Here is an 18,744-nt window from a genome sequence, read left to right on the forward strand (position 1 = left end):
GTGTTGTTTCAAGTGGCAAAGTTTTGGAGGTAATTTGCTATATAATGACAGATAAGTAACACAGATAAAATTTTATATTATTTCATAAAAATTCTAGTACTGGGCACAGTGACTCACATCTGTAATCCTAGCACTTTGGGAGGCTGAGGCAGGAGGATGGCTTGAGCTCAGGAGTTCAAGAACAGCCTGGGCAACATGGTGAAACCCCATATCTACAAAAAATTACCTAGGCGTGGTGGCATGAGCCTGTAGTCCCAGCTACTTGGGGGACTGAGGTGGGAGGATCACTTGAGCCAGGGAGGTCAAGGCTGCAGTGAGCTGAGATCATGCCACTGCACTCCAGCCTGGGTGACAGAATGAGATCTTGTCTCAAAAAAAAAAAAAAAAATCTAGTAATTAGAAACTTCTAGACTCAGACATATTTGTTAGGTTGTATAAGAGTTTTAAACCCTTACAGTTTCTCTCCTATATTCTCTTCCTCCTCAGAATTCAGTTGCCAACAAGAGAGGAAAATGAGACTATTGTGTTGAGAATAGTAATAATAATAACAGTAATAATGATTACATTAACAGCTAACATCCACAGAGCACTTATTCTTTACCAGGTGGTGACTTTTAGATTTATTAAGTCATCAAACACTCACATTTCTGTGTGGTAGATGACTACTATTATCCCCCATTTTGAGAAAGAGGGAAGGGAAGTATAGAGAGGCTAAGTTAGTTGCCCAAAGTTATAGAACTTGTCAGTTGCAAAAAGATACCAAGAATTATTTCAAATTATCTTTTCATCTCTTCCTTAAAATACCCTTCCAGCTGAGTGGTGTTGAGGTTCTGTCTGATTACAAAGCCTTCAATTTTTCTAGACAATGGTGTCCATAATAAGCAAACTTAGTCTATGTTATTAATAATAACAAATGCAATATAATGAACATTACTACATATTAGGCAAAGTGCTAAATGTTTTACAACCAATTGAGACAGGAAAACAGGGTCTGAAGGCAGGGAACATAAGGCTGATTCCCACTTAAGCTATGTGAGGAAATATCCTCTCCATAGGTAGGGCATAGGCCAAGTAAATAACTTCATAACTTTACTTCATCCTCTTCATTTACATAGAGCATACACCCAAGTAACCAATGGAATCATCTAGAGGGTATTTAAACTCCCCAAAATTCTGGCCCCTATGCTTGGGGCTGCTCCCACACTGTGGAGTGTTCTTTCATTTTCAATAATTCCATTCATTCCTTCCTTGCTTTGTTTGTGGGTTTTGTCCAATTCTTTGTTCAAGACACCAAGAACCTGGACACACTTCACCGGTTACATAATATCTCATCTTGCTCCCAACAATCCTGTGTTAACTATTGTTATCCCTATGTTAAAGACAATGAAAGAAAACTAGAGATCTTCTTTATAAATGAAGAAAACAATATTAAGCTCAAAGGGTGGTGTTATCAGTGGAATTGTGTCCTCCCCCAAAATATGTTGAAAGCTTTATCTCCAGTACATTGGAATGTGACCTTATTTGCAAATGGGGTGATTTTAGTTGTAACTGGTTAAGACGATGTCATACTGGAGTGGGGCAGGTCCTTAATCCAATATGACAGATGGCTTTAAAAGAATGCGTAGACATACACAAAGAAGAAATGCCATGAGGAGGTAGAGATTGAAATTATGCTCACACAAGGCAAAAAAAATGCCTGGGGCCACCAGAAGCTGGAAGAGGCAAGGAATAATCTCTCTCTAGAAGTTTTGGAGAGAACATGGCCCTGGTGACACCTTAATTTGAGTTTTCTATGCTCCAAAACTTTGAGAGAATAAATTTTTCATTTTAAGCCACCTAGCTTGTGGTACTTTGTTACTGCAACCTTAGCAAACTGATGAAGCCACTTTTGCAAAACTATGACTGAGATAGTGAAAGAGATCTAACTTAACTGACCCCATCTTGCTTCTAACCTCCATGCTGTCCTTGTTCATTCCTGGGCATAGGCTGAACTAACTTTGGGAGAAACTTTGTAGTTTATGGTTTAAAGAAAAATGGTAACATCTCTTTCCAAAGCAGACCTCCTTCTTGCCTGGGGACTAGATTGCCTTTGTAGGACTAACATTAGCCACAAGATTAGAAATTATGGTTTAGGAGTCATGCAGCTGGAGGTTACAAGATGCTGGCCCTCCCTAAAATGCTTCTGAGATCAGTGCTTGAGATATTTTGCAGACCCTGCACTTGATGGATCAGCTGGCACCACCCAAATCAATACTTGCCAGGTTCTGACCCACAGACCCCAGCTGCATGACAGATGAATAACGTATTCAGACACTGATATTCAGTGAAAGAGAGGCTACAGGGCCAGGCCACACACAGAGTTGTGGCAATCACACACCGTGACTAGCTGGCCCTGCTGGCATTTATTCAGCACAGATTTAATGACAAAGGCTTTGAGTCAACACAACTGTGGGGAATTAATCTGGTCGCCCTTCCCCGGAGAGAGCCATCCTGCCCACGAATGATCAAAGGTTGGTTTTAGGACAATGGGAGTAAAAAAGCTATTTAGATAAACTTCCCCACATTCCCTTGTTATTTGCTTTTTTGCTATCAACTAAAGGTAAAGAGGACTAGGCTGCCTGCAGCCAAATCTTTTACTGAAGGTATGCAACCCCCCTGGCCTTCCAGGAAGGTTTGTATCTATCTCCTATATCTTTATAATTTCTCCAACCAACCTGACCAATCCCTACGTAAACTGGCTCATCTGATCTTGTGGTCCCGGACTCAGGAACTGACTCAGTGCAAGGAGACAGCTTCAACTCCCTATGATTTCATCCCTGACCAATCAGCACTTGTGGCTCACTGGCTTCCCCCACCTACCAAGCTATCCTTAAAAACTCTGCTCCCCAAATGCTCAGGGAGACTGATTTGAGTAATAATAAAACTCCAGTCTTCCACACAATGAGCTCTGCTTGAATTACTCTTTCTCCATTGCAATTCCCGTCTTGATGAATCGGCTCTGTCTAGGCAGTGGGCAAGGTGAACCCCTTGGGCAGTTACAAATTTGGGGGCTTGTCCAGGATTGCCCTTGTGGCTACCTGCTCATGGTTCAGTGCCCCCCACCCTCCAGCAATGGATCCAGAGGCCATCTTTCTGGGGCTGACTCTGGTACTCTATTGGTGGAGTACCGCTGATCCAATGTGCAAGGATTTAATTGCAATGGAGAAATAATCCTAGGGAGATATCCCTTAACTATAGCCCTATCACAGGGTGTCAGTCTGTAGTTCCATTGTAGGGTGTTTGGATTGGTGACTATCCTAGGTGCTTCCAATGCCTCCTTCCTTCTCCCAACTGGCCTGTAGCCCTATGGTGGGGTGTCTGTAGCCCCAATGCAGGAAGTCTGTTTATAGCTCCACCATGGTGTGTCTGTGTCTGTAGCCCCATTGCGGGGTGTCTGTTTGGCTCTTTGCGGGGGTTCTTGGTTAGCTCTTTCTAACTAGTAGGAAGAGTCTTGGTTTGGGAGACTTCTCATTCAGGAGGATTTCGAGGAGGATTCTCAGATGGAGAATAGGATAGTTTGGAAGGGATACTCTTGGAGTTCTTGATCAGGGATCTGATTTGGAAGGCCTTCTGTCTGTCATGTCTTTGTGTGTTTTTGTATATGTGAAGGGGATCTCAGAAGGAATTGCTGGTGGAAGTCCAGCAGGCTTAACTCAGAGAACCCTCCTTATTTGTCTAGTTACATTTGGTGAGCCCTAAAGAAAGCTCAACAGGCCTGTCTCAGGGTGACCACCTGCTCTTGGCCTTGCCCAGAGACCCCATTGTGAATTGCCATTTAGAGGTCATGCCTTCCCACCTGGAGTGGATCAAAGACAACATGGACCAACAGGGAAAAATTTGAGCTTTGCCAGGTTGATATTGGATGCTGAACAAGGTGACTAATGTCTGTTTTGTTACGTGTATTTTGCTAGGATGAAAAATGTTAATGCAGTTCCCTAAGCAACATGTTGGGCAGCATTTGCAAATTAAGAATCTTGTCTATGGTTCCATAAAACAGTAAAGGGTGATTTTCTCTTGTAAAGTGGCTTGACCCCCACAGCTATAGCACAAGAGAACAGGGTCATGAGAAGCCGCTCCATTCTTCTGGAAGCTGCAGAGAAAAGGAAACTGGAAATCTGATATGCCAGCAAAAAGGGTAAGAAATTCTTACCAGCCAAATTTCTCTCTCTCTCTTTCTCTGTCTGGGTAAACAGTAAACTATTTGTCTCCCCTGCAAGGGTTTGATTAATAGAAAAAAGGATTTGTGAGACTAATCTTAGGCTGTAGCAAATCTGGTGTACTTTGTGCTAAGAATTTGTCTTTCTGTGTTCTGTAATGGAGAGAGGGGTATCACAGGATAGAATGTGGATTTAGGATCCCTACAAGCCTGCTTTTCAAGCCAGTTTGGCAGGCTGGTCAGTTACAAATTTTGCTACGGGTCCCTGAAACCAATACAGTAAAAAATTCCTCTGTCTTGTTTTGTGTCCTTAAGAGCTCAACCTTGTGACCATGTGGGGATACTTTCTTTTGGTTTGCACCATCCAGAGGACAGACATTTGTGAGCTCATGTCATAGTTAGCCATAAAAATTTTTTTGAGCAGTTAAAAGGCTTGCAAGCTTGAAATTGGCTTCTCTAGACTCCTTCTAGGAAAAGCAATAGAAACTGCTCAATGCTGTACAGCTCAGTAGCCAAGGCTTTATCTTTTGAAAGTGGTGACCTGGGTTCAATTGTTGGCTCCTGGAATGATTCCTTTCTGGTTTGTTATTAGTGTAGCATTGCCATTTACTGAGATTTTTTTTCCTCGCCACGGTAGTTTCTGATTTCCTCTCTTGAATTTTCCTTTTTCTGAACTACCTTGTGGAAATTCTAAATCTTGTAAAAAAGAAACTACTTACTATGTCTTTGAAGCACCTAGGAAGTTAACTTTGGTAAAGTTTAGAAGCTAGAAATATTGGCCGCTTGGCATGGCTAAAGCCAGGTAATAAGAGATTTGAAATGATTTATTTTTAAAGAGCACTATGGTTAAAAGTCAGCTTAATTAAAAGGGGATAAACAAACTACAGATATATTTATAAAGCCTTTATGTTTTTCTCTTCTTGGAACTTGTTTTTCTGGAAAAAGGTTTTTTTTCCTTCTCAGTCTACTGAATTATTTTTCTCCATTTTTTTGTCTTGCCACTCTTAATGCATATATGAGAGGCACTAAGATAACTTCTGATAGCTTGGGACTCCTTGGGAAAGACAGAAGAGGCACCACAGACCCTGTTTTGGAAAAAAAAACCTCTGTTTTCTTCATTAAAACCTAGTAATTAAAAGTGGATGGATCCCTCTCAAAATCAAACACTGTTCTGTTTTGCATTGTGTTATCTGACAGTTTTGAGTTTGGGGGGTATCAGAAATTACCTGGCATTATGAGAGAGCTTTGGTGTGTAATAACTAGGTAGGAAATATACTATAAGGAATGGCTAATAGCACTTATGGAGGGATACTTGACTTTTTGCACACTTGGATCAGAGAAGCATGCTATTGGCCACCTAGAAGATAAGGAAACATCCCACCCCCCACTGGAGACTCCCATGAGAGATGGACTCATTACAAAATGGGCTGATTGGCTTTGGGTTGCCTTGCAATGAAATACAGGGTAGAAGCACTGCACTGTCTTCTCCCATAGTATTTCCCTCCTTTTGGGGACCCAGGATCCAGTATAAAATGGGACCCTTAATTTTGGGGATCTGTCTTTGTGTTCAGCTGCTTATTTGCTGCTTATTTGGCCCTAGAAAGGCATGCTTTCCTGGCCCTGTTCCTCCAAGGGCTTCACCCTGAAGCCAGTAATCCAATTAAGAAACTGGCAAATAAAAAATATTACAAGTGCTGAAGCGTCTATCTATTTATATGTGTTGTATGTTTATATCTAAAAGAGCTCTGATTAATTGGCTTAGAAAAATAAGCACTTAAATCAAATATTTTATCAGAAAAATAGAAACTTTAATGCCTTTTTGTTCGTATGACTTCAGTAATCTTTTGGAAACAAAGACAGTTTTAAAGATTATTGGTAAAATAAAATGTCTTAAAAATGTAGACATTTGTACTAAATTAAGGTCAGATATCAGATTTGTTAAATGCTTTAAGGTCAAACTGTTTCCTTGACTTTTGAAAATTGTTCAACTTACATACTTTGGGGCATTAGATTATAGATAAGGCCTGGGGACAAATGGAGAGCCAGACCTTATCGTCACTTCCGTCTGATGTCCTAGGCTCCACCTCTAGTACATAATTAAAATCACTTACTTATCAGGTTTTTCACTAAAAATAAAAGTTGCTAAGAGTTAACATTGTAACATGTTATTGAGACCACTGGAGAAACAGTTTTATACAAGGTGTGTAGGGAATGTGTTTTTGGTAAAAGATTATAAGGCATGGGGATACGGCTTTTGTTAAAAGGAATGTAATTTTGTCTAGTTTAGAGGGTTTTAAAGATTGTCTTAACCTAAAAGTGTAACGGAACAAAACTGAAGGTTAAGCAAAGTGAAAAGGGCTTATAAAGGGTTGATGTTGTAAAAAACATTCTGTGGGTATAAACAAGATCGCTAAGATTTGATAGAAATTTAGCTTTTTTCCATAGATTAAAACATTAAAATCATACTGATGTGGGGCCAGAATCTGGGCCCATGTGTCTGAATAACCAGGTTTTCTTAGAAAATTGATCTGTTTGATAGAAAATTGTAAAGAGTTCTAAACAGTTTACGAAAATCTTAACTTATGATCAAACTAATTAAAAATGGATATAAAATTTTATTTTAAAAAGTAGTTTTAACATTAAGGATGCACTAATGCAAACATGAAATTTGGTTTTCTCTTTTGAAGATGATTTTTATGTAATGTTAAAAGATAATGAAAGGGTTTTGTTTTTTCCTCTGGGTAAATGGCAGGGAAGACAGAAAAGAGACAAATTCAGTTAGCCTCATGCTATCTTTATTGGGTCTTATTTGGAAAGCTAAGTCTCCTCTATCAGAGTAATGGTTTTTCTTTTTAAAAATTTTTGAAGTTATCGTTTTGGCCAAATGAATTAGTTATGGTTATCATTTTGGCCAAATGGATGACTTATGGTAACCTGGGATTCTATTTTATAATATCCAGTGTTTTAAACCTTTGCTATTTGACAAACTTTCCAAAATCAAATTATAAATTATGTCTCTTTCTAGCCTAATCTTTTAGATATTAAATCCTCTAAAGTCCAAAAATGACATTTGGCTTATTTCCTATGAAACTCATACAAGAAGCACTATCAAATATGAAATGATGTTTGGCTTTCTTTGGAACATTTGTGTAAATGTGTTATTGGCGTATGTTCCAAAATTATGTAAGACTCCTATAATCCTAATATGACTTAGTATATGTTATCAGTAATAATTATAATTATTATATTAAATGACTGTGTGCCACAGAGGTAACAAATTCCCTTGTCAATTGTGTCTTCAAGTGTGGCTGTCCTAAAATGTTTTTGTCATCCATATACAATTGTTGTCTCGCTTTGGTCCTCTTTAACAGATTGTTTTATAATCAGCTATAAAATTTAACAGGCACTCTTAAATGCAGGTTTCTGATTAAAAACCTGGAGACTGTGACATTAGAATCGAGGAAAAACTTTCAAATTGAAGAGTGAATAGTGTTTGGTTTTCTCTGGACTATATTTGTATAAATATGTTATTAGTATGTGTTCCAGAAATTATGGGAAACTTCTATAATTCTGATATGATTTAGAGTACATTATTAATAATTATAATTGTTATATAAAATTGTTGTATGCCACAGAAGTAACCAAGAGTCCTAGTCAATTGTAGCTTTAATAGTGGCTATAGAATTTTGTCATCCACAGACATTTTGTCTTGCTTTTGTCCTTTTCAAAAGGCAGTTTATAATCAGATATCGCACTCTGAGTGCAGGTCTCAGATAACTTTAAAAATTGTTTTATTGGAATAGAGGAAAAAATGAAACTTCTAGGCTTCTCACAGATAGCTGATGTGTTAAGCACTGCTAATCCTCTCATTTTCAGAGTCAAGATAGCATATTTCTTATTTGCAACTTTTAACAAATGAGTAAAAAATACTTCTGTGAAAAAAATTTAAAGCATATTTGTTTCTCTCTACCTGATTTCTCCTGAATATGGAAACTCTTTGTAAGTATTCTCAATTTATGGCAGTGTAGTTAATTGCATAAGTGCAGTAAGAATCTGTTTTCTCTTGTAACAGGACACAATTGGAGAAATTGGTTATTTTACCAAGGCTTTTACTGGAATGGCATGCTTCCTTCAAAGAATCAAAGTTAATGTATAGAGCCAATTAAAGCCCCTTGGGGACTCTAACCTCATACCTTGTCTATAGTCCCTGTACAAGGTTCCTGACCTGTGGTAAGTAAAGAATGTCACTTTCTAACAGGCCCAGGAACCCCAAATTATCTTGGGACCTTGAAAAGAGAGGAATTTACCCAACTCATAGGTATTTGAGGGTACAAACCCATGGCTGAGCTTGGCTTTTAAAAACTCTTATCTGAGATTCCTAATGGAACAGAGTTCCATCAAAGCTAATTTAAACAAAAAAGACCCTAAGTGAAAAATAATTATTCTTGCTGCACTTTATGCAAATAATCAGGCCAAGCATAGTAAGACTAAAGTATATTTCTGTAAACAAATCAGTTCTATCATGATTTGTTTTTAATAAAAATGGGGTCTAGAGAGAGAGAAATTATGCTTCAAAAGGAAACCTATTGTTAGCTGTTGTTAGCTGTCCTTGAGTTTTTTTCCACAATTTTGACTAAATCCTAAATTATTTGTGGGTTGGAAGTCCCCAAACTAATGCTTTCAAATCTTTGCTTTTAAAATTGAGTATTGTACTCCTCATCCTAGGACTCATTATTTACCTTATAGTAGGCTGTTCACCTAAAGAACCCCATTCCCACTACGTCCCCTGTTAGCAAGAAGAAGCCAGAGCAATCGACAGCCTTTTCCCATCTTCATACCCTACACCTTAAGTTTAAGGTGTTACAAAACCCAAAGTGAGGGACTGAAACTGCCTTTGCAAAATTATGATTGAGACAGTAAAAGAGATCTAACTTAACTGACTCCATCTTGCTTCTAACCTCCAAGCTGTCCTTGTTCGTTCCTGGACATAGGCTGAACTAACTTTGGGAGAAATTTAGTTTCCAGTTTATAGTTTAAACAAAGGCAATAACAACCCTATCCCAAAGCAGACCTCCTTGCCTGGGGACTAGATTGCCTTTGCAGGACTAATATTAGCCACAAGATTAGAAATTGTGGTTTAGGAGTCATGCAGCTGGAGGTTACAAGATGCTGGCCCTCCCTAAAATGCTTCTGAGATCAGTGCTTGAGATATTTTGCAGACTCTGCACTTGATGGATCAGCTGGCACCACTCAGATCAATAAACTCGCTCATCTGATCTTGTGGCCCCCCACTCAGGAACTGACTCACTGCAAGGAGACAGCTTCGACTCCCTATGATTTCATCCCTGACCAACAGCGCTCCTGGCTCACTGGCTTCCCCCGACCCACCAAGTTATCCTTAAAAACTCTGTTCCCCAAATGCTCAGGGAGACTGACTTGAGTAATCATAAAACTCCGGTCTCCCGCACAGCCAACTCTGCATCAATTACTCTTTATCTATTGCAATTCCCCTGTCTTCATGAATCAGCTCTGTCTAGGCAGTGGGCAAGGTAAACCCCTTGGGTGGTTCCACTGATATAGGTGATTTAGGTGTTAAATAAAAATATGTTACATTAAAATGCTGAATAAAGAGTGTTTAAAGCACTCCACAAAGATTATTTTTTAAATGCCTCTGTGTAAGAGGAATTCTAATATTGTGCCAGGATATGTCAAGCTATAAGATAAAAATTGAGTGCATTTCCTAGAATGCTTACTCTACTCTAAGATTTTGTGGGAGGTATAATAATTCATTTAACTGCTAAGTAACTTAAACATTAAAGAGTCAAACACTGATTTTTTTTTTTAAGGGAGAAGTCAGATTTTTTTTTTTTTTCCAAAACACTTGCTTGAGCTAGATCCCCAGGAGTATTTTTAACACTCCTCTGTAATTAAGGAAGCATCAGTATGTCTGTATTGATACATATACATACATATATAACATGTATATATGTAAGACTATGGACAGTCCTAAATTTATACTTTGGGCTGATAACTGTGGTTTTCAGGAAAAAAAAAAAAATTAAAAACGGGTGCAAAGTCTCCCTAACTGATCTAAGTGAGAAATCATTTGGCATTACCTCTCCCTTATCCCCTACCTGCTAATTACAATTTTTCAAATATAGTTATCATCAAGTGCAAACTACTGTAATCTTGGTTTATATTCATGGCAAACTTCACTTAGAAATTTAGAAAATGGGGAGAAAGAGTAAACAAGGTTAAGAGAGTGGCTTCTCAGATAGAATTGGGTACAAATCTGGGCGCCAACACTTAGGCACAGGTGGCCTTGTTTAACCACCTAGGTTACACAACAGGTGTAGGTTAACCATCAGCTGCCTTATCTCATTAGGTCCTTATGAGGATTTAGTGAGCTATGCACCTGAAGTCCTCACCTGTAGCCAGACAGCAAGTGTTCAAAGATGTTAGTCATTGTTCTTGTTTATTGTTTTATCATTGTGCAGGGTCACATAGCTAAGGGGAATTTCAAATCCAAGTCCATCCTACTTCAAACTCCTTTGTGCTCCTAAGCTGTACAGTATAGTCACCTTGGAGAGTAGGTGATTGGCCCCAAACTACTTCAGGGACTGCAGCTCGTGGCCAGCCAGTCCTGTATCAGACCTCGTCCTTGACAGATACCTAGTGCCCCAGATTCTCTCAAATCTCAGGCCAGATCACCTCCCATCTAGTAAGAGTCCTCCATCTTCACCCCTGACTCCCCAAAACTACACTTGGTTTGGGTTCCTGGGTACCTTCAGTCTGCAGGGACAGGGGCTGCAGAGTGTACTCCCCATGTCTGCCTCTGCTGTCGGCCTCCCAGCTAAGTAGGCAAAACATTCCTTTACAGAGCAATGTGTTCATGGATAAACTTGTCTCTAGTGCAGCTCGCTGTCAGAGCACAGAACACGGGGCCAAAGCACTGCCCTTCCTAGGGAGTCCCGGTTCTCGACTTCCCCAGAATGGAAGTTTGATTCTTCCGTTGGCCCATTTCTCAGATGGAAAAACAGGTTCAGTAAGGTGCCAATGCTTTGTTGAGGACTACCCTGGAGGCTACCGTTTTGTGAAGGGGTAGACATTGAGACTGGAGTCAGATACGCATTCTGGCTTATCTCCTGACTTACTGAGTGAACTTGAGCAGGTTCCTTTCGCCCATGGGCTTCGGTTTCTTCATCTGCACAAAGGAGACGGAAAACTGGATTACATGTCGCTAAGGCCCCGGATTCTCAGAGGAAAGCTCACCCCTGCAGGGCCGCCTTGCCCCGCGCGCTTGGGGCACGCTGCACTACAAGCTCCAGCATGCTCGGGAGGCGGGGCTCAGTGACGGACAGGGAGCTCTGCGAATTGGCGCCGGGCAAGGAGGTGCTCAACGGCGCGTGCGCAGAAGGAGGCAGGCGCGTGGGCTGGCGGCGGTGGACTCGTCGGAGCTGCGGGCGGTCAGGTAGGGGGCGGGAAGGAGGGTTGGGGACTAGGGACCGCGGCCGGAGTCGTGGGCCGTGGCTCAGCGGCTGGGCGGGGAAACGTGCCGGCTTGCAGCGGCCGCGCCCGAATGGCAGGGTGTGGGGACCGGATCTGGGGGGCAGGACTAGGGTGGGGGTGGGGCTGTGAGGGGCAGGCTCGGGAGGGATTCGTGGGGCTGAGGAGATCCGAGGAGATGCAGCTGGGGGAGGGGAGCGAGGGGCTCTGAAGAGATTTGCGGTTGCAGCATCTCGGGAGGTATGAGGTAATGTCGGGGCCCTGAGGAGGAACGGGGTGCAGCATGTGGGAGATGGGAGGGAATCAAGGCCCTGGAGGGACCTGGGTGCAGAATTTCAGAAATATGAAGGAACTGGGGGGCCCCGATGAGATTTGAGGGAATCTGGGGGCGCTAGGCATCTGGCAAGGACAGGGTCTGTAATGATAGGAGCAAGGTCTAGGGTGATCCTAAGTGCTATTGAGAAAGGGTTTTCGGAGTGGGCTGAGGGTGAGATTGAGGGGGTGGGGGTGAGTTCTTGAGGGACTCTATCTTGTTAGCAGAAAGAAGGGAGCTGGCTGAGGTGTGAAGGCAGCACATGACATTCCGTGCATAAGGGGAAGGAGCAGGGTATGAGGGCGGCACAGTGCCTGATGGAATGCAGGAGATGGGGGCTCAGATTGAGGGAGAGCAGAAATCTGGGGTGAGGAATTGGGGCGTTGAACTGAGGTGCAGGGCTGAGTGCGGCTGAGATTTGGAAATAGGGATTAAAGGATCTGTGTCCGAGGGATTTGGGGCATATGAGTGAGGAATTGACGAGGGTTGCAATATACAGCCCCAAAGATTGGAATTTGGAATTGTAAGAGGGTTGGGGACAGGGTTTGGAGAGGATTGAATCGTGGGGTGGAGATGTCCTAACTGGGCTATAAAATCAAAGGACTCTGAGTAGATTTGTGGATTGGTGTCTTGGGCTGCTAAAGAAATTTTCCTTAAATCGCTGCATGGGAGACAGAGGGAGTTCAGGGGACCCAAGGACCTAAAAGTAATGTATGAAACTAGATGAGTATATGAAAATGAGCAGAGTTCAGGTGCTGAGGAACAAAGTGATAAATCTTCAGTTCAGATATCCTGAAGGAGTGTGGTAATCCCTGTGAAGGGCAGAATCTTCTTCATTTATTAAACAAAGATCTGTTATCATGAGGCAGGTATGGTATTGCCACTAACTCCATTCTGACCACCGGCCCACTGAAAGTGGTAGGCTTTGGGGAAGAAGAAATGGAACTATTCAAGGTCATCTGCCTAAGTCTTTTTTCCTTGTACCCCCAAGCTACGATAGCAGATAGAATGTGAGACCTCCAGGGGAATGAGTGGAATAATTTATCCTATATAAGATCCATTACAGCTTGAAGGGGCAGTGGCTCTGTGAGTGAGGTGTTTGGGCTCGGCGAGATACAAAACAACAACAACAACAAAAGGGAACCCTTATGTATTGAGCATTTAGTCCTGTGCTAGACTGTAAAGCAGTGGTTCTTAACCAGGGCTGGCTTTGTCTCCTAGAAGACATTAGGCAATGTCTGGATATGTTTTTTGGTTGTCACAGGGTGGGGGATACTACTGGCCTCAAGTGGGTAAATTAAACATTAAATATAATGTTTTATGTTAATGTTAAACATTTGACAATGCATGGGATACGCCCTTCCCCCCCAGTAAGGAATTATCCTGCCTAAAATGTCAGTAATGCCAAAGTTGAGGCACTCTGCCCTAGAGTCAGATACCCTGGGTTCAAGTCCTAGCTCTATCTCTTCCTGACTTTATGGCCTTGAATGAGTTACTTAACCACCCACTGCCTTGGCTCTTCATCTGTAAAATAGGGTTATGATAACAAGACCTATGTCACAGAATTGTTGTGAGGATTTAGTGAAGTAAATTAGCATGCCTAGGATCTGGCACATAGTAAGTTCTCAAAATCTAGTAATTTTTAGTCTTGTATCTACTTCTTTACTCAGTTTTCATGACAGTACTTCTAAGTAGGCTCTACTGTATTCAGTTTTACACATGAGGAAACTAAGGCTTAGGAAGTGACTTGCCTAAGTTTCCATAGCTAGGAATGACACAGTTAAGCTCATACCCAGATCTCTGTAACTCCGTATGTTCCCGCTTTCCTTGCTTCTTCCTTACTAGGGCCTACTTAGTCTTATTTTATCAGCCCATTCCCCTCTAATGAAAAAGAGGATTGCCCAGTGAGTATCACTGACTATCAGACTGAACTCTAAAGTTGGGGGGTAAATCTCTCTGATTAGGTAGGGAGGAGCCTGGACTTTGTTCTTTGGTTTGCTCTTAGACCAAGACCAGGGGCTAGATAAGGAGAGGAGCCTGAGGTTATCAGGCAGGATGAGGTACAACAGACTATGGGGTGAGGTATGGAGGCCATTGGCTTGAAAAAACACCTCATAGCAGGGACTGAGGCTGAAGGCAGTCATACTCTGAAGGAGAGTAACTACTGTTCTGTATGGTCTCTTTTGGTCTGCTTTTCCCTGGAACAGAATTTGGCTCTATCATTTCCAGGACTAGCTACAGGGTTGCTGAAGCCAGTTCAGAAACAAAGCTAGACTGTATCTGACAGCAAGACTTAGCTGGAATATCCATGCATATCCCTAAAAGAAAATATGTCGTGGGAATTAAATCAGCCCTGTCTAAACTCCTTACTCTAATTTCCTATGTTACCTTGTCACCAGCTACAGCACTTGTCCTGTCAGCCTCAATCTATTAAAAATGCAAATGATTATCATTTGTTGAGTGCTTATTATGTGCATTATCTTAGTGAATTCAATCCTGCTAACAGTCTAGGTTTTATTCCTTGTTTACAGATAAGAAAAATAACAGGTTAAATGACTTTCCCAGGGCTATAGAGCAAGTGGCTAGGTTGGGATACAAATCCAGTTCTGTCTTACACCTATGTTACGTTATAATAGTTTTATTAGAAGGCTTTTCCAACCCTTCAGAGCCCCTATGTCTATGTCTGGAGAGTAGTTGGAAGCCAGAAGTTTATGAGGCCCTTAAAGTAGATCATTGTCGATGCACACTGAGTTGTAACCTTTGTGACATTCCCTCCATCTTGTCTTTCTGGTAAAACAATCAAATTTAAAAATCATTTCTAGGTGCCCTTACCAACCTCTCAGCCAGACTTTTTCTAAAGCTAGGGAACTATGAAACATCCTTTAAGTTAGTAATTTTATGGCTGGGAGTTGATACTGGGATTTGAATCCTTGCTCTATTACTTACTGGTTTTGAAACCTTGGACAGGCTACTTTTCTCTGAGCATTGGTTTCCTTATTTTTGAAGAGGAATGACACTTTTTTACATGGTTATTATGAGACTGTGAGAACATATAAAAAAAATGCCTGACAATAAATAGTAGTTGCTTTAAGAGTGTTAGCAATTATGAGAGGAAGGCAGTGCTGGAAGAGAACTAAGTGTTGCTTTGTCATATTTATTTATACAGGGTCTTGCTGTGTCACCCAGGCTGGAGTGCAGTGGTGCAATCACAGCTCACTGCAGCCTCAACCTCCTAGGCTCAAGTGATCCTCCCATCTCAGCCTCCCAAGTAGCTGGGACCACAAGTGCATGCCACCACACCTGATTATCTTTTAAATTTATTGTAGAGATGGGGTTTCACTATGTTGCTCAGGCTCTTTGCCAGATTTTGATAACCCTAAGTAGTCTCTGCTAGTCTCCCCAAAATTCCCATCCCATTTTGTATATTTCCTAGGATCTCCTTGATCCTTTAATCTCATGATTAAATGAACGGACGTATGTTTTATGCAGAGAAAGGAATTGAAAGAGAGGGTTGAGGTGAGTTGGAGGTCCCTGAGAAAGGGCTATTGATTTTTCCTTTGTCTTGTATTCCTTGAGTCATATTGGCAGTGTAGGTACTACTCAAATGTTTGTGAAAGATGCAAGGGAGTCTTTCTAGGTCCTGCAGTTTTAGAGGAAGACAGAGACAACAGGTAAGCATGTTTTCCAGGAAACCCTATTATTCATTTAGCCTGCCCTTGACATAGTTTAGCTAAAGTTTTCTTTTTCTACAAACATACTTCCTTCTGGATCGTTTTGTTTGCCCCAGACTGGTACAACTTCAGGAGCATGCCTGTGTTTCCCTATAAGCCCCTACTTGTTGAGTTTATCTTAGTTGTCTGCAGGTGCCTTAAATGCCCTGAGTAATCTAAACTTTATCAGAATCCTCTCCCACACACAGGAGTGGATGTCAGGTGATGACCTCACTGACTTCCTTAAAGTCATTCCTGCTAACGAGTGGCCTTTGGTGGCACAGTGATAGTTTTGCACTTGATTAGCATTCTGTTAGAATGCATGAGGAATAAAGTTTAGAAAGCTGACATAAAAGAAAATGAGATAAACCTTGCAAAAAACCCAGTCAAACCAGGGGAGCGTGTCAATAGTAGGATGGACCTTTATGTCTTGTGAAAGGAAATGCAATATTTTACATGTTGTCCAGTTTTTAGGGGAAAGCACTGTTTATGTCTGGTTTTTGCTCAAAATTGTATCACCAGTACCGTTCACAGGGCCAGACGCATAGTAGGTGCTTAGTAAAGATTTGTTTTGTTAATTGCTTAAAGTTCTCCAGTTTTGCTCATGGCCTAAGCCACCAAAGGCTGATATAGGTATAGGAAATGGAGATATCTAGAGAACCACGCCATGGTGGCGATTCAAGCATTAGATGAAGATGTGAAACCTTAGATCATCTCTAATCTTTAGATTCTGGGATCAGGTAAAACAATTTCTAGGAGGGCTTAGAATTTTTATTATTTAGATGTATGTATCTGGGGCCTTGGGTACAATCTGCTGAAAAGTGCCCATTCATTTCTTCTAATAGGTTGGGTGGTGGCAGCAGCAACTGCTGCTGCCACTACTACTGCTAATAATAATAAAAACTATTATTTATGTATAGTTAATTGCATGCCTGGCTTGGTACTATACTTAGTGCTTTACACACATAATCTCATTTAATCTTTGCAATAACCTTGTGAGGAAGATACTATTTTAAAGCCCTTTTTCATAGATAAACTGAGAACTACAGAAGTATTAATAACTTGCTCATGTCTCCACAATAAGTAGTAGAGCTTGAATTCAAATCCAGGAAAGCCTGATCCCTCAGGCCTACTTCCTTAATCTATATAATACTGTCCACTCCTAGTCTGTGTCTTTTAGTCCTAGTTCTGTTGAATGATTTGTGGTCTTAATTTCCCTCTCCTGGTCTTAGTTTTCTCATCTATTTTACAACTTGAGATTACTACCTTTTCTTCCCCTTTTGCCCAGGCTGAAGTACAGTAGCACCATCACAGCTCACTGCAACCTCCACTTCCTGGTCTCAAGTGAGGAGATTGCTATGAATTCTAGCATTTCATACTTAGTCTCTGCTTGAAGGAGCTACAGCAGCTCATTTTCTGGGCAAGAGAAGTTGTAAATTCATTTACCCATCAGTTTTTAGCCTGGATATCTAGCATTCTCAATTAAAACTCTTCAAAACTGACCAGCCCTTTTATTAATCTTTATGTGCCTTTATATGCCATGAAAGGAAAGGTTGTTCATGCTTTCAAAATGTAGTTTGTAAACTGAATGTGTTATTAATACTAGTACTAGTTATTGTTAATGCTGTTTCTGGTTATTATTTATTTAGCATCCTTTTATTGTACACCTACGGGTATCAGGCTAAGTACATTATATGCGTTATCCATAGTCATTACGGTACTCTTTTTGTAAACTAAGAAAACAGGTTTAGACAGGTTAAATAAATTGCCTACTTCCCCACAACTTGTGACAGTGCTAAGATATGATCTCAGTTCTCTATAACTTCAAGGTTGATTTTTTTGTTTTGTTTGCTTTTTCTACTACCTTGGTTACTCATTTCATGGAATGGGGAAAACCCAGTGGTGCTAGAAGAGGCTAGATTAATATGGAATATAATTACGTAATTTTTCTGAGTCTTAGGGCAGCCGGAGTAGACGCAGCTTAAGGGATAGATTCTCATCGGGAGCTGAAGAGATGTGCTAGTACAGTATGGTATGGGATGTACAGTATTAATCATTAGGTCAAAGGATGTGGGAAGATGGTAAGCTGATGTTAGATGAGGTGGGAGGTCAAGAATTAATGGCACAAAGTGCACAACAGGAAACAGACATTCAAGGGATCATGAAGGGAGCCAAGATGATACATAGCATGTTGGATACTCATTCTGATTGGTCGTACAGTTGATAGCTGGCAGAAAATGGGCAGCTTACTTAAAGATTTGGAATGATAAGACAATTCCTTTTATTTGTGTAGTCTTTTTGGGAAACTGAAGTCAAATTGACTTTCTATCTGAGTCATTCTCAGTATTAACAGTAATTACCAGATGTGCCCTTCTGGAGGAGACAGGCTGTATCTGCCTGTCGCTTAGCTCCATTTCAGGCTAGGATACTTCACAAAGCAGTGTTTTCAAGTCATGGAAATGGGAAAAGTGGTTCTGGCTTTTTCCAGGTTTGAGGCTATATCCGTGCCTCATGCTTTAGTGGGGGGAACACAGGTTTTCCTGGCAAAGCATGGCAGCTTTGGGGCAGGAATTCTTGACATCCTCAGAGAGCTTGACGAAGCTATAGTCAGCTGAGATAATTTGGGGATGTGGGTATAGTAAATTCATTTTTTTAAACCTGATGTTTTAGAGAGGTAGGAAGCTTTTGAATTGAAGGAGAGATATGATATTCCAGAAAGCTTGGGAAATAATTCGCTGCTATTTTTACAAGTTGGCAGCCTTGTTTAATAAACTGATCTGCATTGCCAGCTCTGGGAAGAACACAGACGTCCCTGTGCATTGTAAGGTAACGTTCTAGATTCAAACTCCAAATGTTGTCCTCAGTCTGTTGTCCCAGACAATAGAAGAGAGAACTGTAGCTATTGATTTAGAATTGAGAAGGGTTGCATGGATCCTAAGTTGTAATTTCTCTTTTTTTTTTTTTTTTTGAGATGGAGTCTTGCTCTGTCGCCCAGTCTGGAGTGCAGTGGTGCGATCTTG

The 18,744-nt window shown here is 41.0% G+C and overlaps 2 protein-coding genes across 11 annotated transcripts in view; one reads left to right on the forward strand and one right to left on the reverse strand.

The window, feature by feature from the left end:
* The window catches only part of ASTN2 (astrotactin 2), a 1,008,266-nt gene that overhangs the window by 259,671 nt on the left and 729,851 nt on the right, over window positions 1–18,744 (reverse strand). Inside the window, exon 1 of one of the 6 annotated variants that reach the window (XM_058446122.1) lies at window positions 11,350–11,453. The exons of the other annotated variants lie outside the window; for them this stretch is intronic. The gene's annotated coding sequence lies outside the window, so the exon portion shown is untranslated. Of the gene's footprint in view, window positions 1–11,349; window positions 11,454–18,744 lie in introns of those variants that run through there. 6 annotated transcript variants of the gene reach the window in all.
* TRIM32 (tripartite motif containing 32) overlaps window positions 11,590–18,744 on the forward strand; it is a 22,832-nt gene continuing 15,677 nt past the window's right edge. For 3 of the 5 annotated variants that reach the window (XM_058446123.1, XM_032164977.2, XM_032164978.2), the window contains exon 1: window positions 11,590–11,666. The gene's annotated coding sequence lies outside the window, so the exon portion shown is untranslated. Of the gene's footprint in view, window positions 11,667–11,851; window positions 11,949–18,744 lie in introns of those variants that run through there. The other 2 variants (XM_032164979.2, XM_032164981.2) reach the window with 1 other exon arrangement.

The sequence above is a fragment of the Hylobates moloch genome, unplaced genomic scaffold (assembly GCF_009828535.3).
Source record: "Hylobates moloch isolate HMO894 unplaced genomic scaffold, HMol_V3 SCAFFOLD_10, whole genome shotgun sequence".
NCBI classification, from domain to species: domain Eukaryota; kingdom Metazoa; phylum Chordata; class Mammalia; order Primates; family Hylobatidae; genus Hylobates; species Hylobates moloch.